Here is a 12,882-nt window from a genome sequence, read left to right as displayed (position 1 = left end):
CATTTCATTATGTATGAGGTCAATTTTTTTGTATTGGAGTTAAAATTAACGTAGATATATGACCGAACCTAACCAACCCTACCTAACCTAACCTAACCTATCTTTATAGCTTAGGTTAGGTTAAGTAGCAGAAAAAGTTAGGTTAGGTTAGGTTAGGTAGGTTAGGTAGTCGAAAAACAATGAATTCATGAAAACTTGGCTTATTAGGCAAATCGGGCCTTGCATATTAGGCTGAGAAGTGCGTTCTAGGTACGACATATATATATATATATATATATATATATATATATATATATATATATATATATATATATATATATATATATATATATATATATATATATATATAAGTTCGGGTTGATCCTTTGCCTTTATAGCTATATCACTCTTATATAATTTCTCTGCTTTCTCTATTAATACATTTTTTTTATTAATCTTTCATGTTTTCTTCTGTTCTATTATCTCTATGTCCTCCATGCCCAATTTATCTTTTGTTGCTTCTAAAGCCTTTGGCAGAGCCATTTGAAAAAAATGGTGTTTCTTACTCATCAACTATTGGTATCATTTGTGCATTGATTGATTGATAAAGATTAAGCCACCCAAGAGGTGGCACGGGCTATTCATGCCCGTGCCACCTCTGCCGTAAGATTTGTACATCATTGTTGTTTGTTGTCATAGATTCAGCTACTCGGAACAAGTTCCAAGCAGCACGGGCTATGGTGAGCCCGTAGTGGACTTACCTGGCACAGGAGCGGGGCAAGTAGCACAGGCTATGGTGAGCCCGTAGTGGACTTACCTGGCACAGGAGAGGGGCAAGTAGCACAGGCTATGGTGAGCCCGTAGTGGACTTACCTGGCACAAGAACGGTGCGTTGTTCATCACTTAAATGCCACAGATATAGTTCTCCTTCCTCCTTCACCTCTCTCTCTCTCTCTCTCTCTCTCTCTCTCTCTCTCTCTCTCTCTCTCTCTCTCTCTCTCTCTCTCTCTCTCTCTCTCTCTCTCTCTCTCTCACTCACTCTCTCTCTCTCTCTCTCTCTCTCTCTCTCTCTCTCTCTCTCTCTCTCTCTCTCTCTCTCTCTCTCTCTCTCTCCCTCTCCCTCTCTCTCTCTCTCTCTCTCTCTCTCTCTCTCTCTGTCCCACCCTCCTTCCTTTCCTCTCCCCCCTCCACCTCCATCACCACCAGGGGACAGAAGGAAGGAAGAGAGAGAGAGAGGGAGAGAATGAGGCTGGAAGTCTCGTCTGCCTTCATTGATAATTCTGGCGAATTTCATGAACAATTTCGCCTGAGGAGAAAGCCAAAATGAAGATTAATATGATCCCTAAACGACCTCTCATGAGACCTGATTACCTCAAGTTTGAGTGGCTGAGCGGTAGTGGCAACTCCAGTACACAGGTTCGATTATTAACCATCTTGTCTCCTCCCCCGAGCAATTCAAATTAGTCTTAAAGTTCGAAGGATGCGTTTTTTTTTTCAAAGTTTCTTTATCATCAGTCAAGGAAGAGATATTATGCCTGGGTTCGTATGGTTGTGTACCTGTGTGGCTTGTGAAGCACCGTTGTATTCTCACGAGGCCTTTGGTATCGTTTCATCCTAGTTAGGTACCATCCTATGCTAGAGAGGTACGTAGGTAGGTACCTTTGTGTATATATATGCAATACCATACGTATAAATATGTATGGCAGCGTTTTAACAGTCATGTACCATCGTATACTACTCAAGTACCGTCGTATCTTACCCATGTACCTAACTACCCTCCCCCCCCCCCCCTATTCACAAGCCAATGACACCGCAGTTTTGCCCCAATTAACCAAAACAACCTGGTTCCCGTTTATTTTGCTGGTGTACCCTTCACTCGGGAGATATAATACGCGTGCCCAGTTGAACAGTCAAAGGGTCCACCCCCTGATTTTTTGTGTTTACGTTTTTAACTGTGCTGCCTCTCATTTCCCCTCGATGCCAAGATGAAAAGACACGAGCGCAAAACGCCAGAGTCGGCCTTTGTGTTGTCTGTGATGGTGAGTGACTCCCAGGGCTTAGGTTCATATATATATATATATATATAGAATATATAATTACACACACACACACACACACACACACACACACACACACACACACACACACACACACACACACACACACACACACACACACACATATATATATACACACACATACAGGCTGACGCCATACACAGCTTCAAGTGTAGATATGATAGAGTCCAGTAGGCTCAGGAACCTGTACACCAGTTGATTAACAGTTGAGAGGCAGGACCAAAGAGCCAGAGCTCAACCCCCGCAAGCACAAATAGATGAGTACACAGAGAGAGAGAAAGAGAGACAGAGAGAGAGAGAGAAAGAGAGAGAGAGAGAGTTCGATCCTGCAGGCACTCATAATAAACACCCACAAGTCTATCAACCTATTTTCACCAAGAAACATTTGCTCCAGAACACACAAACAGGAACAAACACACAGTAAAAGCTGGCAAGCCGCAACACAAACCAGGTGGCGTCTCCCTTGTGTGTCCAGAGCCTGAGCAATAATTGTGTTACAGCTGAGGAGGTAGTTGGTACCCCCTGGGGAGGAGGAACAGGAGAAGAAGAGGTAGGGTAAGAACACAGCAAATGGAAAAGGGGGTATGGAACACAGCAAATGGAAAAGGGGGTATGGAACACAGCAAATGGAAAAGGGGGTATGGAACACAGCAAATGGAAAAGGGGGTATGGAACACAGCAAATGGAAAAGGGGGTATGGAACGCAGCAAATGGAAAAGGAGGTATGGAACGCAACAAATGGAAAAGGGGGTATGGAACGCAGCAAATGGAAAAGGGGGTATGGAATGCAGCAAATGGAAAAGGGGGTATGGAACGCAGCAAATGGAAAAGGGGGTATGGAACGCAGCAAATGGAAAAGGGAGAAAGAATAAAAGAACTGATGTGATGAATGATTAAAGAACATGCCATTCGCTCTTAGAGACTCGAACCCTTGACCCCATTATGTGTGTGATGCCGAAGGTCTATCGACAGATCTTTTTATTAAAGAACACATATGAATCATGCTAATGTCCTCAGCGTGTGTCCCCCTACCACCTATATTCCAACTTCGTCAACAGCCAGAAGTTTGGCATATACAACACAAGGCGCTCAGCCATCATGTCCCTTCACGCTAACTGCCCCATTCACTCCATCAGCAATTATCCATTCCTCGATATCTTGAGGTTATCTTGAGATGATTTCGGGGCTTTAGTGTCCCCGCGGCCCGGTCCTCGACCAGGATTCCACCCCCAGGAAGCAGCCCGTGACAGCTGACTAACACCCAGGTACCTATTTACTGCTAGGTAACAGGGGCATCACGGTGAAAGAAACTCTGCCCATTTGTTTCACTCCGGCCCCCGGGATCGACCCCGGGACCACAGGATCACAAGTCCAGCGTGCTGTCCGCTCGGCCGACCGGCTCCCTCGATTGACACACATTTGGAAAACTGTTCCCTCAACAAACACAAATATGAAAGCAACTCAACCAATACAAACATAACAATAACTTATAAACTAACTCAAGTTGATACAAAATGAGAAAAAAATGAGAGAGAGAATGAGTGAAAAAGGTGAGAATAAGAATGAAAGTGAGAGAAAGAGTGAGAGAATGAGAGATACAAAGAGAGAGAGAGAGAGAGAGAGAGATACAAAGAGAGAGAGAGAGAGAGTCAGGAGGATCAATCTAACTCTCCAGTTTAAAACTTGGATCGCAGGTAGACCAGAGGCGATCACTTTGAATCGCCGCCAGAATTGGTTAGGCATTGTTTACACTTTTGGTTAGAAGGAGGAGGAGGATGAGAAGAACTGGGAGAAGGCTAAGAATAAGGAGAAACTAGCGATAGACATGAATGCAATAATGATTGCAGTGAAAGCAGAGAATCAGATAACAAATGATGCAAAAGCAAGACGACATTGAACTCACCTATTTAATGTATCTTGAACTTACCTGGATAATGTTCCTTCACTAGATATGACATATCAACGTTGAAATCCATTAGAAGATCATGGAGCATGACGTTGGGATCGAACACGCTGCTGGAGTGATCCAATGCACTTGCAAATGCTGAACTCTTAACACCCAAAAGTTGAACCTACCAAAATAAAACCAATCAACGAACCAACTATTGAACTAATCAGGCAGTTAATCAACCAACCAGCCAGTCAGTGGTTCAACCAATGAACCAATTCACAAAGCAAACAATAAAACAAGGAAGCAACCAAACAACCGTTTGCAACACCGGTGTTGCAAACAGGGAGGAGGAATCAGGTGTTACGGGGAGGAAGACTTTGCAAGTGGCAGACTTAAGTTGGGCCAAGTATGAGCAACTTAAGTTCACATCTGTGGCCACCGCAACACAATGTGTGTACGGCAGCCACACACAGACACACACACACACACACACACACACACACACACACACACACACACACACACACACACACACACACACACACACACACACACACACACAAAGTCAAGCATAAGACTAAAATGGAAAAGGTTCAAAGGTTTGCCACCAGACTAGTACCCGAGCTGAGAGGTATGAGCTACGAGGAGAGACTACGGGAATTAAACCTCACTTCGTTGGAAGACAGAAGAGTTAGGGGGGACATGATCACCACATTCAAGATCCTCAAGGGAATCGACAGGGTTGATAAAGACAGGCTGTTTAACACAAGGGGCACACGCACTAGGGGACACAGGTGGAAACTGAGTGCCCAAATGAGCCACAGAGATATTAGAAAGAACTTTTTTAGTGTCAGAGTGGTTGACAAATGGAATGCATTAGGAAGTGATGTGGTGGAGGCTGACTCCATACACAGTTTCAAGTGTAGATATGACAGAGCCCAATAGGCTCAGGAACCTGTACACCAGTTGATAGACAGTTGAGAGGCGGGACCAAAGAGCCAGAGCTCAACCCCCGCAAGCACAACTAGGTGAGTACAACTAGGTGAGTACACACACACACACACACACACACACACACACACACACACACACACACACACACACACTGAGTGTGAGTGTTGCATATTGCGTGAGTGTCATCCACTGCCTGACAGGTCAATATAATTACCTCAGAATAATCTGATCAATACTCACAGATCAATTCAAATCAATGTCCATCCATGAAAGAAAACAAAAAAATATGTATTAGAACTGATCTTCGCATGGAAAAAAAAAAACTTTTTGTAATGGCACTTTTAAGGGATATGTGACAGACTAAGAGCTGCAGTATGACGAGAAACCACTTAAGCCAGTAAGACTGTATTGGAGGAAAGGAACGGTGCACAACCACTTGGACCATAGGGGATCGAACGAAGACATGCAAGAAGAAAAATACTAAAATAAAGTAAATGGTAAAACTAAATGAGAAAAAGTAAAAGACGAGAATTAAGACAAGGAGTAACTTGAAAGTTAAAAGCATGCCTAAAGAGGATTACAAATTTAATTTGAAATAGGATTAAAATAAGTCTAAATATATTGAAAATATAATTGCTGACAGGATTAAAAGTAAATTGTATATATGGTTTGAGAGAAAAGTGTACACAGGAGTCAAAACAAAAGGGTGAGTAATTGATAGATTATGTGGGTGAAACACTACAGAGAGAGTGAGAGAGAGAGAGAGAGAGACAGAGAGACAGAGAGAGAGAGAGAGAGACAGAGAGAGGGAGACAGAGAGAGAGAGACAGACAGAGAGAGGGAGAGAGAGACGGAGAGAGAGAGAGAGACAGACAGACAGAGAGAGGGAGAGAGAGACAGAGAGAGGGAGAGAGAGACAGAGAGAGAGAGAGAGAGAGAGAGAGAGAGAGAGAGAGAGAGAGAGAGAGAGAGAGAGAGAGAGAGACAGACAGACAGACAGACAGAGAGACAGACAGAGAGAGGGAGAGAGAGAGACAGAGACAGACAGAGAGAGGGAGAGAGAGAGAGAGACAGAGACAGAGTGCACCATACCCCTTGTTCCAGATACGACCTGGTAGCTGCTGTCAGGTCATGACCCCAGACTTGGGTAAATGACCTAAGCTCGGAGGGAAACTTAGTCTGCAAAAATAGGGTAAAAATCTATTGTACTTCTTGGGGACTTCCTTCGTTGTCACTGGTCCCTCTCTCATTAGTGGCGTCGTTAATTCTCATTAAGGAGACATCATCTTCGTAGACTCATTATCTCTCTCTCTCTCTCTCTCTCTCTCTCTCTCTCTCTCTCTCTCTCTCTCTCTCTCTCTCTCTCTCTCTCTCTCTCTCTCTCTCTCTCTCTCTCTCTCTCCCAGCACCATGGAGCTACAAGAAACTTTTCACTATTATTTCTTTGATGCAGCGCTGTGGCTATGTCCACTATATGCGACCAACAGCTAATGAATCTGGCGAAAAACTCTATGGAAAAAACCACCCCACCATTCAGACTTCAAAAGGCATCTTCGTTTATAGCAATGGAAGCCACTTGACTATGACATCCCCATACCCCTCACCATTCATTTTACAAAGCTGAGTGAGGCTGGCCTTTAGCCTTTGACAAAGAAACAACCAAACTAGTAGACATTTTCTTGAATAAATCGAAATGGTTTATTGACATAAAGAAATGGCCGGTGGGTGCGGAATATTGAACTTTCTCAGACACAAAATATTCTTGACCGAACGCCTAAAGTTCACAACAACTTAATCATTAAAGCTATTGCAAAGGTAACATAGTGATTCGACCTTTCAACCACCAAAAACTTGTCCTTCAACTGTCAGCAACTTTGCAACATGGAGTAGGTGGGGGGGAATTCTTCCAGAAACTTTATATCACTGTAGCACGGCTGTGAATATCATTTTGATTCCTTTCTTAATCCCGTATTCCTTGGCCTTTGCAAATGGTGTATTATATATACACACATACACAGTTTAAGTTACGGGAAGGGAACTATCAGGGGGGAAAGCACCAAGTCATTGCGACTATATAGCACTGGGAAGGGGTCAGGATAAGGATTTGGGATGGGACGGGGGGAAAGGAATGGTGCCCCAACCACTTGTGGACGGTCGGGGATTGAACGCCGACCTGCATGACGCGAGGGCTGTTTCACTCAGGCATCACTAACCTGGCTAATCCTACTACTAATCTATATCATTGAAGGATGACGTCTTTCCCCTCAAATTTTCTAATGATGAAAAAAATATGAGAAATATGATTGCAAATTGAAAAAAGTGCAGGATATCCTAGGGAAAGTGATATAATGGTTCATTAAGTCGCTAAGCTATAGCTTAGCTATAGCTATAGCTACTATATATAGCTATAGCTATATATAGCTATAGCTATACCCTGGAAACACAAACCGAAACTGTCCCTATATTCCGCTTGTTACAACTTGTAATAAAGTTGTTACATCTTGGCTTAACGTGTTTATGACGTATTAGAACGTTGTTACAACTTGTTGTATTGGTTGTTATAACTGGCTAGGAGGTGTTAAAACTTGTTCGAACGTTGTACCAACGTCGTAGTTTCGGTGTGTGTTTGGCTGGTAGAGTTTAACTCCAGCAAATGTAAACTAACAATGCATGATGCAGAGAATGTGATATTTGGCCCTAAAGTACCAAATGCAAGGCCACTTAACATATGAAGAGGCTTCAGGCAGGTCAACAGGCATTAATTCAAGACTTTGAGGGTCAAAGGTCAGACCAGTTATTAAATACTCGTCACTTCCGTGTAATTCTTAACTCAAACACAAAACAATGTTTGAGAGAGCTCCGAGATATGCCACCAGATGCTTGAAGAAGTTATTGGTACGAGTTACAGGAACAGAGAGGAAACATGATAGACATGATCACTACATACAAGATTCACATGTGAATCAAAGAGAAAACGGAAATAATATGTATGAAGCAGGAACTGTTATAGGACTAATATTGGCACTGGCACCCCCTCACTCACACACACACACACTCACACACACACACACACACACACACACACACACACACACACACACACACACACACACACACACACACGCACACACACGCACACGCACACACACACACACACACACACACACACACACACACACACACACGCATATTTGGTGAGTAATATTAACAATTGTGTGTGAGTAACACACACAATTAGGTGAGTACACACACACACACACACACACACACACACTCACACACTCACACACACGCACCAGACCTACAAAACGAGGGAAACAATTTAAGCAAGAGAGGACCAGGCACTCTGACAGTGCCGGAAGTGCCTGGCAGACAAGAGCCGCATCCCCCCAGATCTCTCGGATGTCTCACGCACTCTGCAGAGGACCCGAAGCATCCTGGGTGAGAGAGAGAGAGAGAGAGAGAGAGAGAGAGAGAGAGAGAGAGAGAGAGAGAGAGAGAGAGAGAGAGAGAGAGAGAGAGAGAGAGAGAGAGAGAGAGAGAATGAATACATGTAAGTTTAGAAACAAAACAGATCTCATAATGCATATTGGTTAACGATTCGACTAATTGCAACATAAGGAAACACGTTTATTTGTATGAGTTTTGTCTTGAGAGATCAGATGATAATACCAAAGCAGAAGGCTCTCTCCCTACTCTCCACGGCCTCTAGGTTACTCTGGCACCCGGCAAATAGTTTGAGAGTTGCATTATGCAACGGTGACAACCAGCGGATACGTTTGGCAGTTAATGCGGGACATTGAGCCTTATGTTAGTGGAGTAATTAGTGCCAATTTGGCTGATGGTACAACCAGTGGTGGACGCCACTAATTTCCTTACATACTCTCAATGTTTATTTCACTTCTCCAAGCAGTTACTCTCGGGGATGTGACCAACCTCATGTGGTCTAATTATTTTTAGTTATTGTACTAGCAGTTTGATATCATTGTAGAGTTTATATATGATATCAGTGTGTGTGTGTACTCATCTAGTTGTGCTTGCGGGGGTTGAGCTCTGGCTCTTTGGTCCAGCCTCTCAACTGTCAAGCAACTTATGTATAGGGTCCTGAGCCTACTGGGCTCTGTCATATCTACATTTGAAACTGTGTATGGAGTCAGCCTCCACCACATCACTGCCTAATGCATTCCACCTGTTAACTACTCTGACACTGAAAAAAGTTCTTTCTAACGTCCCTGTGGCTCATTTGGGTAGTGTGTGTGTGTGTGTGTGTACTCACCTAATGAGAAACAGTTTTGCAGGACAGGAAACTTTTTTCATAGACACACTGAATCACACACTGGTGTATATATATGTATATATATATATATATATATATATATATATATATATATATATATATATATATATATATATATATATATATATATATATGTGAAGCTGGGTTTAGGGTTGAGAGGAGAATAGTAGTAAGTCACAGGAGAGGAACAGACCATTATCATGCAGATTGTATCATACTGGCACCCCCTCCCCCCCTCACCAGTATGGCATAGATTGTATCATACTGAATCTTTAGTAGAGTGAAATTGGCAGACCTATTATTGAGGTCGGTCGGAGTTTGGACGAAGATAGCCTAAAGATGAGTTGTGTGAGCAATTTAAGACTGAGGATATCATTCTGATATCCTCAGGATATTTGAGGATACTCTGAGGATACTGTAAGCCTTATACGTTCTTATACTGTAAGCCTTATACGTTCTGAGGATAATCTGACTATACGCTCACTCAAATCTGTGCACGCAACTATCCACCAGATTATGCTCGTTAAATAGGCCCTTCACACGACCGTTCCCATCCTCTGGAGACTGTTGTACTAATGTGCCTTATCCTAACCTACCAGTGGACCTACCAACAGAAAACAGATACACACACACCGTTTTATATCTGATGTCTAACGAAAATCAGTATTTTCTTATTGTATTTAGGAATATAATTTGACCTATAGTTAGATCTAAGACTAGTTAGGCCTAGGGTAGGTTAGGTCTAAGACTAGTTAGGCCTAAGGTGGGTTAGGACTAAGACTAGTTAGGCCTAGGGTGGGTTAGGTCTAAGACTAGTTAGGCCTAAGGTGGGTTAGGACTAAGACTAGTTAGGCCTAGGGTGGGTTAGGTCTAAGACTAGTTAGGCCTAGGGTGGGTTAGGTCTAAGACTAGTTAGGCCTAGGGTAGGTTAGGTCTAAGACTAGTTAGGCCTAGGGTAGGTTAGGTCTAAGGCTAGTTAGGCCTAGGGTAGTTAAGTTAGGTGTTTTAATTTTGTTAATCATTTTTAATAGTGTGTTTTTTTCCAGTACACAGGTGAAGCGTGTTCGGAAGTGGGCACTTCGAACACCGGTACTGTTCGGATGACGTTCGAACCTAATCACCCGTGAGTAAAGTGTTTTTCAATTGTAAACATGGTGTTAAACGGCAGATTTAACGACCATTAGGTCGTTTATCACTACGTGGTAGTGTGTTGAATGAGTTGAATATCCACTGAGGATGATCAGAGCTGCGTTCACCCTTCAGCAGCCAATCAGGACACGTCAGTCACCTTCAGCAGCCAATCAGGACATATCATTCACCTTCAACAGCCAATCAGAACACGTCATTCACCTTCAACAGCCAATCAGAACATATCATTCACCATCAATCAGCCAATCAGAACACGTCATTCACCTTCAGCAGCCAATCAGGACACATCATTCACCTTCAACAGCCAATCAGGACACATCATTCACCTTCAACAGCCAATCAGAACACATCATTCACCTAAAAACAACTCTAAGCTGCCACTGATTCGTCGTGTTGTTAACGGATTGGTCGATTCCGTAAAAGCAAAAATAAAATCGGCAGTATTACCTGAGAGGCCGGGTTCGTTCCCCACGTGCAAGCCCAACAGTCTAACTGATCAAGCCGAGAACTAGCAGGTCTAATTTAGGCACCTCGGTGAGATGGAACCTCAAAAACCCCCTTGGATATCTTGAGGATATCTTGAGAAGATTTCGGGGCTTTAGTGTCCCCGCGGCCCGGTCCTCGACCAGGCCTCCACCCCCCAGGAAGCAGCCCGTGACAGCTGACTAACTCCCAGGTACCTATTTTACTGCTAAGGTAACAGGGGCATAGGGTGAAAGAAACTCTGCCCATTGTTTCTCGCCGGCGCCTGGGATCGAACCCAGGACCACAGGATCACAAGTCCAGTGTGCTGTCCGCTCGGCCGACCGGCTCCCTCCTCCTTTACCTTGAGGTAAATTCGAGGTACAAATATTATATCCCTGAGCAAAAAGAATTATTCTATTTCTTCAAATGGTATTCAGCGAGTTTAACAACTTTTAACAACCCAATTTCAGTAGGATCTTTCCAGCACATATAAGTGTTGTAGGTTTGTGTGAATAGGGACAAGAAATTCTCAGGACTCAAGTGTTGGTGAGTAAAGACGGAACGAGGAACACCCACTGGTCCAGGCTCGATCCCCAAACCAAGAAGCTTAGTCTTAACCACTAGTCCAAGAGGTTAGCAAACGAGAGATATCAAGATATCCCTGTACACCGGTAAACCAATTAACACGCGGGGAAAACTTTATCCACAATCATTAACCAATTACAGACTCACGTTACAAACCGACAAGTATGAAGACTAAGATCGCTAACTAGATCCCAAAAAGTCATAATAAAAATGTCTTCCACAGAATATTTTTAAAAAATAATATATAAGATTAGGTTTTTAATTGGACTGACGAGGAGTTATGTCTTAGGAAGGCGGGAACTGTGTTTGTTTAATATCCAAATTAGTTGAGATATTAAGCTTGTGTACTGAGTGTTGCAAAGTGTATTAGGCTTGTGTACTGAGTGTTGCAAAGTGTATTAGGCTTGTGTACTGAGTGTTGCAAAGTGTATTAAGCTTGTGTACTGGGTGTTGCATAGTGTACTGAGTGTTGCAAAGTGTATTAAGCTTGTGTACTGGGTGTTGCAAAGTGTATTAAGCTTGTGTACTGGGTGTTGCAAAGTGTATTAAGCTTGTGTACTGGGTGTTGCAAAGTGTATTAAGCTTGTGTACTGGGTGTTGCAAAGTGTATTAGGCTTGTGTACTGAGTGTTGCAAAGTGTATTAAGCTTGTGTACTGGGTGTTGCAAAGTGTATTAAGCTTGTGTACTGGGTGTTGCAAAGTGTATTAGGCTTGTGTACTGAGTGTTGCAAAGTGTATTAGGCTTGTGTACTGAGTGTTGCAAAGTGTATTAGGCTTGTGTACTGGGTGTTGCAAAGTGTATTAAGCTTGTGTACTGGGTGTTGCAAAGTGTATTAGGCTTGTGTCCTGAGTGTTGCAAAGTGTATTAGGCTTGTGTACTGAGTGTTGCAAAGTGTATTAGGCTTGTGTACTGGGTGTTGCAAAGTGTACTGGGTGTTGCAAAGTGTATTAGGCTTGTGTACTGGGTGTTGCAAAGTGTATTAGGCTTGTGTACTGGGTGTTGCAAAGTGTATTAGGCTTGTGTACTGAGTGTTGTATAGTGTATTAAGCTTGTGTACTGAGTATACAGTAGACTAAACTAGGCTATTAGGACAGACTAAATGAACTTCATGCCAATTAAAATAAATTAGAACCAGCGAGCACATGATCCCGACGTAACGATTCTTAGGAAATAGACATAATTTACAATCAATAGAACGAGAGAGAAGCATGTTTTTACATGCGTGTTTTTGTATATTAAGGACGATATTATGAAGTATTTCTTCAGTAAAATAGCTTAAGGTTCTCTCATTCGTTGAAATAAGACTTTTGACTTTCAGACATTCGGGTGAGAGTGTGGACGCCCAGGAGCTGAAGTTCGGCCCTGGATAGATTGCTGAGTTTGTTTAGGTACACATATATGTGTGTATTCGTGTACACATGATATGTAGACGCTTTTGGGGCATATATCATTCTTCCAACACCACCCGAATTACCAGCATTAG

This window comes from Procambarus clarkii, chromosome 50 (genome assembly GCF_040958095.1).
Source record: "Procambarus clarkii isolate CNS0578487 chromosome 50, FALCON_Pclarkii_2.0, whole genome shotgun sequence".
Taxonomy (NCBI): domain Eukaryota; kingdom Metazoa; phylum Arthropoda; class Malacostraca; order Decapoda; family Cambaridae; genus Procambarus; species Procambarus clarkii.
This window is presented reverse-complemented; position numbering follows the sequence as displayed.